This window comes from Saimiri boliviensis, chromosome 7 (genome assembly GCF_048565385.1).
Source record: "Saimiri boliviensis isolate mSaiBol1 chromosome 7, mSaiBol1.pri, whole genome shotgun sequence".
NCBI classification, from domain to species: Eukaryota; Metazoa; Chordata; class Mammalia; order Primates; family Cebidae; genus Saimiri; species Saimiri boliviensis.
This window is the reverse complement of record NC_133455.1, coordinates 1875580-1886979: the sequence shown is the minus strand read 5'-3', so window position 1 is coordinate 1886979 and position 11400 is coordinate 1875580. Positions and strand designations below refer to the sequence as shown.

The following is an 11400-nucleotide window of genomic DNA, read 5'->3' as shown; positions in this document are numbered from 1 at the left end:
ACACACATAGGCACACACACACATGCACACACAGGCACACACACATGCACACACATAGGCACATACACACATGCACACATATAGGCACACACACGCATGCACACATAGGCACACACATGCACACACACATGCACACACATATGCACACACACACGCACACACACACATGCACACACACATAGTATTAGAAAGTAAAGATAGAAACCACCCAGGAGGAGAAGTTATTTTATACACACGTAACTGACAAAGGACTCATATCCAGGATATATATTTTAAAGCCTGTAAGTCAGTAAGGAATAGACAACCCAAATGAATAGTAAACAGGTGTTTTACAAAGGTTGTCAGTCTTATTATAACTTTGTTTTGTGTTTCCTTGTTTTGTTTTCTACATAATTTAAGAGACAAATACATTTAAAAATTATTTGTTTATGGTTTTGGACACATGACATATAAAGATATAATTCCGTGACATCAACAACTGAAGGAAGTGGGAATGGAGATATGGAGTGAAGGTTTTTGTGTTACTGACATTTATTTAACTGGGATAAATTCACGTTAGAATGTAGCAACCTCATTATATCAGCCACAGAGAATAGCTGCAGAGTATACACAAAAGGAAATGAGAGAGGAATTTCAACATTTCACTAAACAAACAATAGACTAAACACAAAAGAAGACAACGCAGAAAAGGAGGGGCCAGGAAAGCAATAAAGGACATAGAAAACAAATTCCACAAGGACAGAGATGAGGCCCCTGCCTTATCAGTCACCCGAGAAGGAAGGAAGTTCCAACACATGCCACAGCGCGATGCACCTGGAGGAGGTGGTGCGGTTGCAGTGCGGTCCCACTCACAGGATGGAGGGAGGGATGGATGGATGGATGGAGGGACGGCTGGATGGATGGACAGATGGAGGGAGGGATGGATGGATGGAGAAATGGACGGAGGGAGGGAGGGAGGGATGGATGGATGGAGGGAAGGAGGGAGGGATTGACGGATAGAGGGATGGATAGAAGGATGGATGAGGGATGGATGAAAGGATAGATGGAGGGTGGATGGATGAATGGATGGATTGATGGAGGGATAAACAGATGGAGGGAGGGATTGATGGATGGAGGGATGGATGGATTGGTGGATGGATGGATAGATGGAGGGAGGGATTGACAGATGGAGGGATGGATAGAAGGATGGATGGAGGGATGGATGGAGGAGTGGATGGAGGAATGGATGATAGATGGAGGGATGGATGGAAGGATGGATGGATGGATGAATGGAGGAGTGGATGGAGGGATTGGTGGATGTAGGAATGGACAGAGGGATGAAGGGATAGATGGATGGAGGGATGGATGAAGAGATGGATGGAGGGATGGAGGGGTGGATGGAGAGATACATGCAGGGATGGAGGGGTGGAGAGATGGAGGGAGGGATGGAGGGAGGGATGGAGGGATGGATGGTAGTGACGGTTGCACAGCAAAAGCAATGTACTTAGTATCATCAAACTGTACACTTAAAAATGGTTCAGATAGTCAATTTGTGTTATGTGTATTTTACCATGATAAAATATTGGCCCCCAAGCCCCACAATGTATTAAAAACAGCAAACATTTGAAATTCCCTTCCCGGAAACTCAAAGATGCATGGACATGCGGGCCGCTTGCCCCTGCCCTTGGCCCCACCCACTGACGCTGATTTGCTCCTCTTTGCTTCCCAGGGGTGCGGCACCCCCGCCTCCTCATCACCCGTTTGTGGGCAGTCCTCCAGCAGTCGGTGACTGAGGGAATGGGCATGACCTCCAGGCGGCTGGGAGCAAGCCACATGGGGCCAGTAGGTTGGCACAGGGCCCCAGTCAGTAACAGATACTCCGGAATGGGGCTGGCGCAGATATATCTGGTCACCTGCAGTGTGCAGCTTCCTTGCTGAAGGAGGAGTGACTCGGTTGGAGGAAAAGTTCCCAAGGCCGAGCCAAGAACCATATTCTTACGGTGAACTTGGCTCACCATGATAGTGAAAAGCACACTGCTGGGCCGAGATTTAAAACACAAATGAGACATGCACTGTATGTACCAGCATGTACAGCAACGGCACGTGCAGGCCCCGGAGCCCACCCGCAGCACGATAACATCCTGCTCCTTCAGTGACAGTCACGGGAGACCCCCATCGAGGAGTTTCCAGGGCCGGCCTGGCTCTCTCATTCCGGAGCCGCCCGCTCCCGCCCAGCTATCGGAGCGCACTTTCGCTTTGCAATAAACTTCTTTGCCCACTCTTATTGAACTTGCTCCCAAATTATTTTGTGCAGTGATGTCAAGAACCTGAACAGGCCCACCCACAGCAGCCCTGGCCAGTGGGAGGCCCCGACAGGACATGGAGGGCCGGAGAGATGGGAGGCCACAGCTCGGCCTCTGTCTGGCCCCCTCCGGTGTGTCTGGCTTCTCGGGGAGCACCTGCCTTCACTGACGCCCCGGCTTCGCCTCCGTCTTTTTCCTCCAGCCCAAGATGAAGAGCAGCGGGCTGCCTTCCTGCTGTGCTAAGCTCTGCGCTGCCCTGCACCCTTGGGGTTGGTGCCTTCCTTCTTCCGCCAGTTCCCTGCATGGCATCTCCTCCCTGCGAAATACCCTGAGTCAGTTCTGTCTCTCGACTAGCCCAGGCCTGCAACAGCATCTGTTCTATTCAGACAGGAGGTTCGTGCGGATGCCCTGGTGCTGCCGCGCGCCACAGAGCTGCTGCGCACAGGTCACTGCAGACGACAGGTGTCGCCACGACCCTCTCGATGTCCAGCAGAGCTCTCACTGTGCATAAGGTGATTTCCTTTCTCCGCCAACTCGGTTGGCCTTTATGCCACGGGGGTGAACAGCCTAGGACCCGGGTGAGGCCGCAGCTCCTGCAGAGCCTGACCGGGAAGCCATGGACCTGGTTAGTGGCCACTGTCTGCCACATAGGGTCTCCATTCCTCCAGGGAGCCAAGGGGTGTGTCTGTGCCACAGAGAAACCACGCTTTTCATGCAACACGGCCCTTCAGTGCAGGCCCCTTCCAGGCCTGGAGCTCGGCTGGAGACACGGGAATCTGGTCCCAGCTGCAGGAAGCACCGCCCATGCGTTCAGGGAGGGGCGTTGTGGCTGTCACTGTACTTCAAGGGCTACGAAGGTGTCGCGGGCAGTCACTCTGCTGTTTGTGACTTCACCCTATGTACTAACGTTGGAATGTTACTTCTGAAAAAAATGTGACTCACTTATTCCATTAAAAAAAAAGAGTAAAGTGTTTTCATTTGTTCGTTTTCCTGGAGCCTGCTGCCTGAGGGAACCCCGTCAGTTCTGGGGTCAGGAGTGGAGCCCCAGGCCAAGTGCTTAGGAACTGGGAGATTCTGGGCAGAAATGATTGACGCGTTTGTAAAGGAGGTTATTAGCCCCACCTCTGAAAGATGAAAGCACAGAACATTGACTCACACAGAGCACACGCTCTGTGCCTGCCCTGTTCATGTTCGACCCACACCAAAGCCCGTTCTGCAAAAAGCAAAATGGAGACACAGAGCGAATACGAAGCTCCCTGCACCCTACACTCCGTAAACCCCGACGCCAGCCCTCTCACTCCCGCGTCCGTGCCGTGAGCGCTGCCTGACCTTGCTGTAGAAGCCGGGCTCTGGGCTGCTAATTTCCAGCAGGAAATTCAACAGCTCATCAAACCCACGGCCACCTTGGCCTGATTGGAAGAGACTCTTCTCCCCCCAGGAGTACGAGTGAAGCGTTATCGGATTCTCGGTCTTGGGAGGATGCTTTGTTCAGGAAGTCACCTCCTTAGTGGGGGTTCCTCCTCCCACATTTATTTCTGGAACCCCAGGTTGGCTAAAGGCCCAAGGGGGCATCATTTGAGGTACGGAGAACCCCAACACTGTTTTACTGGAGGCCACGTTGGACCCTGACTGTCTGCTTCCCTCTGAAGGGCCCAGTTCTTACTGCTTATGGCAAAGGAGAGCTCTGGGCCGAGGAAGCTCGCAGCTGGCTCCCCCTGCCTGATCCCGAGCAGCCCTTGCCCACCACCCCTGCCCTGCTCTGCCTGGCACGCCCAGAGGTGGAGGATTGTTCGTGAGCCTCTCTGCATTGATGAGGTTTCTGCAGCCAGCAACCCAGGTCCTTGTCACAGACGCTGCTGGTTTGATGCCGGCATCCACTGGACAAGTCAATGGTCAAAGGGAGGCAGGGACTAGAGAGGGCGCACTGGGCGTTCTGCAGGTGACTCCAGAGCCCGAAGTCAGCCGGTGACGTTAAAACAAATACTTGAGTTGTGGAGGCCGCTCTGCAGAAGTTCCCAAAACCCTCCGCGTGTGCGTGTTTAGAGCCTGTGAGTGGATCCGCTCCAACATTTGGCCGAGATGGGAACACAGGGCTGACATCCAGCTCCCCTCCCAGCCATGCTTTCAGCTTCCACACAGGTTCCTGGGCAGAGAGGCCAATTCTGCTGAAATCAGGCCTAGGAGAGCTGCCTGGGCATGCTGTTAGAACAGACATCCTGCAGCTATGCCAAACTCATTCCGTCCCAGCAATCCAAGGTTAATGCCTCGGAAGGAAGAGCTCAGCCCCAGGCCTGGCCTCGCTGGAGAGTTCAGGACACTCACAGAACAGGGCTGCAGAGGGCAGGAGCTGGGGCTCCAGTGAGGCGGATTCCAGGCTGAGGGAGGAGTCCTGGAGGGAATCAGTGAGGGAGGGGGAGACCACGAATGGAGAGCAGGTGTCTACAGAGGGCCTGGGGTTACAGGATGGCGCACACTGTGCTGGAACTCCAGAGCCTGGCAGCACTGCCTCTGGGGCCCAAGGGACCCTGACCCTTCCCAGGATCTGGACCATCCATGGGGAGGACAGAGACAGGGCCCCGCAGCTCACCCCGAGATCGGGATTGAGGAAGGGGCCCGCAGCTCACCCCGAGATCGGGATTGAGGAAGGGCCCCGCAGCTCACCCCGAGATCCGGATTGAGGAAGGGGCCCGCAGTTCACCCCGAGATCGGGATTGAGGAAGGGGCCCGCAGTTCACCCGGAGATCGGGATTGAGGAAGGGGCCCGCAGCTCACCCGGAGATCGGGATTGAGGAAGGGGCCCGCAGCTTACCCGGAGATCTGGATTGAGGAAGGGGCCCGCAGTTCACCCCGAGATCGGGATTGAGGAAGGGGCCCGCAGTTCACCCGGAGATCCGGATTGAGGAAGGGGCCCGCAGCTCACCCGGAGATCTGGATTGAGGAAGGGGCCCGCAGTTCACCCCGAGATCGGGATTGAGGAAGGGGCCCGCAGTTCACCCGGAGATCCGGATTGAGGAAGGGGCCCGCAGCTTACCCGGAGATCTGGATTGAGGAAGGGGCCCGCAGTTCACCCCGAGATCGGGATTGAGGAAGGGGCCCGCAGTTCACCCGGAGATCCGGATTGAGGAAGGGCCCCGCAGCTCACCCGGTGATCCGGATTGAGGAAGGGGCCCGCAGTTCACCCGGAGATCCGGATTGAGGAAGGGCCCCGCAGCTCACCCGGTGATCCGGATTGAGGAAGGGCCCCGCAGCTCACCCCGAGATCCGGATTAAGGAAGGGGCCCGCAGTTCACCCCGAGATCCGGATTGAGGAAGGGGCCCGCAGCTCACCCGGAGATCTGGATTGAGGAAGGGGCCCGCAGTTCACCCGGAGATCGGGATTGAGGAAGGGGCCCGCAGCTCACCCGGAGATCCGGATTGAGGAAGGGACCCGCAGGTCACCTGGAGATCCGGATTGAGGAAGGGGCCCGCAGCTCACCCGGAGATCCGGATTGAGGAAGGGCCCCGCAGCTCACCCCGAGATCCGGATTGAGGAAGGGGCCCGCAGCTCACAGACACCTCCCTGCTTCTCACTCTGGCTCCACTGAGCCCCCAGCTCCTTCCTGCCCTGCCATGGGCCCCGTAGGCATCTTTCCTGACCAGGAGACTCTCAGCAGTGAGTCCACCCCTCAGAGCAAACCTCCAGGTCCACCCCAGGTGGAGGCCGCCGGCCTCCCTGCCCCCTGAGCAGCCACGTGGGTGCTCCGAGTCCAGAGCCCATCCACGCCCCTTCTGATTCCACCTGTCACCACCTGGGCCACAGCCTTAGTGAGGGGCCCTGCAGGTGCCCCCTGGGATACGCACCAGGGTGAGGGCAGGTCCAGCCGCCATCGGTTGCACCCCAGGGCTGAGGGTCGGGTCCAGCCAGCACCTGCCCCCGGTGCCTGCCCTGACCCTGGCTGAGTTCAGGAAGGGGCGTCTTCCACGTCCTCCCCCAGAAGGGGCGGCACCTTCCCGTTTCGACAGTCCTGAGAGGGCACCTTTTCCTTCTCTGCGCACTTGCCGGCGTGGCCTGGTGGGCCATGCTGCCACTCCGGGGCCTGGCCTCCCTGTGTCCAGTCGGTGGCCATGCTGTCCACACTGCGCACCCTGGGCTCTGCTGCACTGTGACTCCTCAGCCCCAACCTCAAAGGCCGCATGCTCGGGGACCTTGCGGGCTGAGCGTCCAAAGCTCTCTGGATCCTCTGCTTGACCGGGGATCACCTGGGCCACAGGAGCACATCCGCCCGAGCAGCCTCTCCCTGGTAGGCCGACCTCCTGCCCCAGAAAGCAGGCCAGCCCCATGGCTTGAGATAGAACACTTCAAATTAAATTCCTCTGCCAGAGGCGCCTGGCTCCGACCGTGAGCCCTCATAATTGCTCATTTTGGGATCTGATCAGATATCTCCTTGACAAGAGCCTGTGGATATAAAGTTAATAAAAAAAATCATATTTGGCATTTCTGTGCTCTTCCCCGCCAGAGGCGCTGAGCCTCGCGGCTTCCTGGTTTTCTGCAGCAGATTCACATTGCATTTCCTCCTCATGACGGGCTTCGTGGAGGCGGAGCTCCTTGAGGAAGGAGATTTATGATTTTTCACCTCCGTGCTGCAGTTCATCAACCGGGTGCAAATGACTGGCTGGGTGGGGCCTGGCAGATGCGAAGGCAGAGGGCAGGCCGGAGACCAAGCGAGGGAGCCCAGTGGCCATGACAGCCAGCGTGGACAGGAGCTGGGGGGTCACAGCTCTGTGGTCCCAGCTGATCACCACGAGTCCAGAGTTGCCAAAACGTCATTTGTTCAAGAGCATCCTGGCACCGAACTCCCAGATGAGGCCCCTGATGTCTGCAGGTGGCTCTGGGTGGGACCGGCTGCCCTCCAGGCCCCTGTCCGGCTCTTCCTCCCCCACTCCACCCACCCCAAGGTGACTGGGGCCTTGTGTCCAGCCTCCCTTACCCATGTTTTTGAGTTGGGCTCCACCGATGGAGGCTCCCCCGGGATGCAGAGGAGGCTGGAGAGAGAGGCTGAGGTCAGGGTGTCGATTCCTCAGGCCTTCCCTGCATGGGGCAAGAGCTGGGACCCTCGGTCTCCAGGCCCAGCTTCTGTGGAATGCCCCATGTGGCCTCCCTGGGACCCAGCAGCGTGGCTTCGCCCTGCTCCTCGGGCCAGAGGTGGTGGCCACGCCCACTGTGGACCCTCCTCGCTGAGTTCCACGCCCTCCTTGCTCGCCCCGCCCGGCCAGCGCCTCTGCAAATCACCTTTCTGTGAAGCTTGAGTGAGCTCTGTTCCTGCCAGGGCACCAGCTGGAGCCCTGAGTGAAAACAAAGACACCACAAGCCTCTGAACCCTTCCCAGTCTGACAAGAAAGCAGTTTCCTGCTCAATTCATCCAAACAAATGGCCTCTGTCCTTGGGTTGACCCTGCTCTTGAACCCAGCCCAAGGTCAGACAGCTCCCCCTTCCCCGACCCTCATGGCTGGGATGTGGCCTCTCCTGGGGCTGGCAGGGGTCAGCTGTGGCCTCTCCTGGGGCTGGCAGGGGTCAGCAGGGGCTGAAGGTCACAGATGGTGAGGACTGGGGAGCTGGGAGTGGGAACCCCGGGAGAGCCGGATCCTGGGAACCACATCAAGGAGCATGGCGGTCATCAGGGAGCACGTGAGGGAGAAGAGGAGATGCCTTCTCCAGAGGAGGGAAGCTTGGGGCAGGCAGCTGCTCCATTTCCTTGGAGCGTGGGCTAGGCTGTGACCCTCGGGGTGGGGAAGCAGCTGCCACCTGGGAGACTCCAGCTCAGGGCAGGGGCGTGCGCCCAGCCAGCCACTGCCTGCGGCCTTGTTCATGGGCAATGCTGTGGTGCAGCCGGCACGTGCTCTTCTCCAGGGTCAGGAGAGTCCGGTGGATGTCATGGCCCCAGACAGCCCTGCTCTCAGCTGAGAGGGACATCTGCCATCCAGAAGGACGGGGGTTCTCCTCCTCAACACAGAAAGCACACATGGGTTCACTGGCTGTGAATGTGACACAGGCTTCTTGTGAAGAAAGGAAGAAAGTCATCAGGGCAAAGGCGAAGGCGTTCGCACAAAGTGGGCACGTGTGCAGGGCATCGCGCCCTGTGCCCCACGCTTTGGCATTCTGTTCATGTTTTTTCAGCTTTAAAATTTTCTACATATTAATGTCATACATGTATTTTGAAACACAATGAGTCCTAACGCACAGAAGTTTTTTGAAAAGTACTTAAGATTGTGCTGTGCGCATTTCACAGTGACTGTGGACCTGCTGCGTGGTCCATTTCACTGTGTGGGTCCCCACCCCCCGCCCTGTCAAGGGGCTGGGTCAGTTGTCACTGGTCCTGCAGCATAAACCAAAAAGCAAACGACCCTGATGGGGCCTGGGGGGAGGTGGAGGCAGGGACAGCTCCCACAGGGAGGCGAGGGTGGGGAAGCGCTCGGCAGGACTGACTCCGGCCCCCCTCTTAGCAGGAGCAGCTCAGCGCTGCACGCCTGTGGGGCTTGGCCCTCATCTCAGGTCCCGTAGCCTGTCCTTGCAGGCTTTCTTCATGGAGCAAACATCTCTAAATAGGAACACCTTTCGCACTTTCACCAAATTGCCCCCAGAAGCTTCAAACGGTGGACACTTGCCAGCCCCCAGAGGGCCCTGAGGGTCCATCGCCTAGACCCTCAAGCATCACCTATTGCAATTAGTTTTAGTCTTTTCTGACCCAATGAACACAAAATATTTTTGTTTTGTTTGCATATCTTGGGTGATTAGTGATGTTGCTTCCACTGCGGCTCTGTTGTTTTTGTGTATCTTCTTCCCTGAACTTTTTATTCATGCCAATCTGTTGTATACAGATATCAGCTTTTCATATTGATTTGAATATGCTCTTTACATATTAAGGATACAAACTTGTTGTTTGTCATGTTGTCTTCAAATACTTTCCTCCGGTTTCTTGCCTTAAGATGTCATGACGATGCACTCTGCATTCAGACTTTAAAATCTGTGTGACTCCATCACCTACCTATCTTTTGCTTATTTTCCACTGACATCATGCTTAAGAAGTTCTTTCTTACATTCAAGGTTTTGCTTTTCTGCATTTTTCCCCAAATCAAACAAAATCTGCAACAAAATTAAAACAATAACTTAAACATTATTTTAAATGGCAGAGAAATGAGTACATTCTGGTAGAAATTTCGAGGACTTTGATGAAGCCCCCGTGTCGGAGGACCTGCCATTTACCCGGCACTGTGAATGAGGCTGGAAATAAAATGAAAACTTCCGCTTCCTTAGAGCTCGTAGCTAAGTGGCATCCACGCATTATCACATGGATCGGTACAAAGCTAGCCCTGGGAGCAGAAATCCTCACAGAGAACAGTGGAGAATCACCTGCTGAGAATTCTCAGATTCCACAGAGGTTAATGCGAATGACCGCTGGGATACGTGCTGTGAAGATGAGGGGTGTGGGCAGCGGTGGCCTGTGCCGGACGGCTGCCCACCGCATTCCCGTGCAGTCTTCCCCGGAGGGAGTGATGCTGAACTGTGGTTTTAAATGGGTGGAGTGCTGAGATGTGGGCAGGGTCCTGAGGAGGAAGGGAGGGGACTTTGCATGCCAGTTCCCAGACACCTCCCAGCTCGCTCTGCTCTGGCCCCTCCTGCTCTGCTACCTCCTAGTCCCATTGTCTGGAGGTAGCTACAGTTGGAATCTGGTGTGTATCCTTCTAAAACATCTCGTGTACCTTTAAACATAAATTCATGATGTCAATAATGAAAAAATTGAGTGTGTGTGTGTATTTATGTTTGCTTTCTGCTTACGAAAAAATTCAAAAACATACAGAAAAGTAGAGGATGCATAAAACTCTCACATACTCATCACTCAACATCGACAACCACAAACATTTTACCTCCCCTAGAGCCAGAGTCAGTCCCACAGGTAACAAGTGACCCTAAACAGGGGGCAGGGAGAGGTGGATGCAGGCACAGCTCCCACAGGCGTGGGCAGGCGGAGGTCTGCAGGGCCAATGCAGGGCCTCAGGGCTGGGATCTTAGCAGGGTCTCAGCGCTCAGGCTAAGGCCTCTGTGCCTGCATGGGCAGGGCGGGCAGTTCCTCACCCAGCGGCGCGGTGGCTGGCTCTGCAGGAGGAGCTGCCAGACAAGAACGTCAGCCCAGCGGAGAGGGGCGGGGCAGCCGTTCTCAGCACTGCGCCTCGCGTCTGGTCGAGCCAAGGCGCTCAGAGGACAGAGTCCCTTTATTGGCAGATGCTGGGGTCAGCCTCCGGACACAGGACCGGGTAGAGAGCCTGGAGAGACATATGTCTTGCAGCACGGTTGAGGTTGAGTGTTTAAAGCAAATTGCAGAGCCGTGTCCTCACGTTCCTAAATCCTTCAGTATACATCCAAACAAGGAATCTCTCCTTCCAGGCCTACCGCAGGGCAAGCGACTCCTTCATTTACTCAAACACTGCAGTGGGCTCAGGGTTTGTGTCCCACAAAATGCATATGTTGAAACCTAATCACAGGTGATTAGGTCCTGAGGATGGAGCCCTCGTGGATGGATTCGTGCCCTTAAAAAGGGACTCCGGAGCACTGCCTCGTCCCTCCCATCATGTGAGGATGCATCGAGAAGCCCGCCGTGTAGAAACCAAGAAGTGGGTCTTGCGAGACACTGAGCCCGCAGGAGCCTTGACTTTGAACTCACCAGACTGTGGGAAATAAATGTCTGCTGTCGATGAGCCACCCCGCCTCGGGCATTCCGTTACAGCAGCCTGAACTGAGTAAGACGAACACTTAGTCTGGGCTCAAACGTCGGAGGCGTTTCAACCACAGTGGCTCCATCTTGAACAGGGGACTAAAATGAGGCTGAGACCCTCTGGGCTGCATTCCCAGGAAGCTAGGCATTCTGAGTCCCAGGATGAGACAGGAGGCGGACAGAACTGCTATCACAAGACACAGGTCACAGAGACCCTGCTGATAGAACAGGATGCGGTAAAGAAGCCATCTAAAACCGACCAAATCCGAGGTGGCGAGGAAAGTGACCTCCGGTGGTCCTCACTGCTCGGTGAGTGCTAATGATAACACATCAGGTGCTAAAAACCTCCCCACCAGCGTCATGACAGTTAA

General features: G+C 55.7%; 1 long non-coding RNA gene across 1 annotated transcript; it reads right to left on the bottom strand.

Annotated features, from left to right (window-relative positions):
• Window positions 1-406: 406 nt before the first annotated feature.
• LOC120364904 (uncharacterized) lies at window positions 407-7303 on the bottom strand. The gene is made up of 2 exons (XR_012518309.1): window positions 7250-7303; window positions 407-6717 (listed from the first exon to the last, which is right to left on the bottom strand). It is a non-coding gene; the product is annotated as an uncharacterized LOC120364904 (long non-coding RNA).
• Between the last annotated feature and the right edge of the window lie 4097 nt (window positions 7304-11400).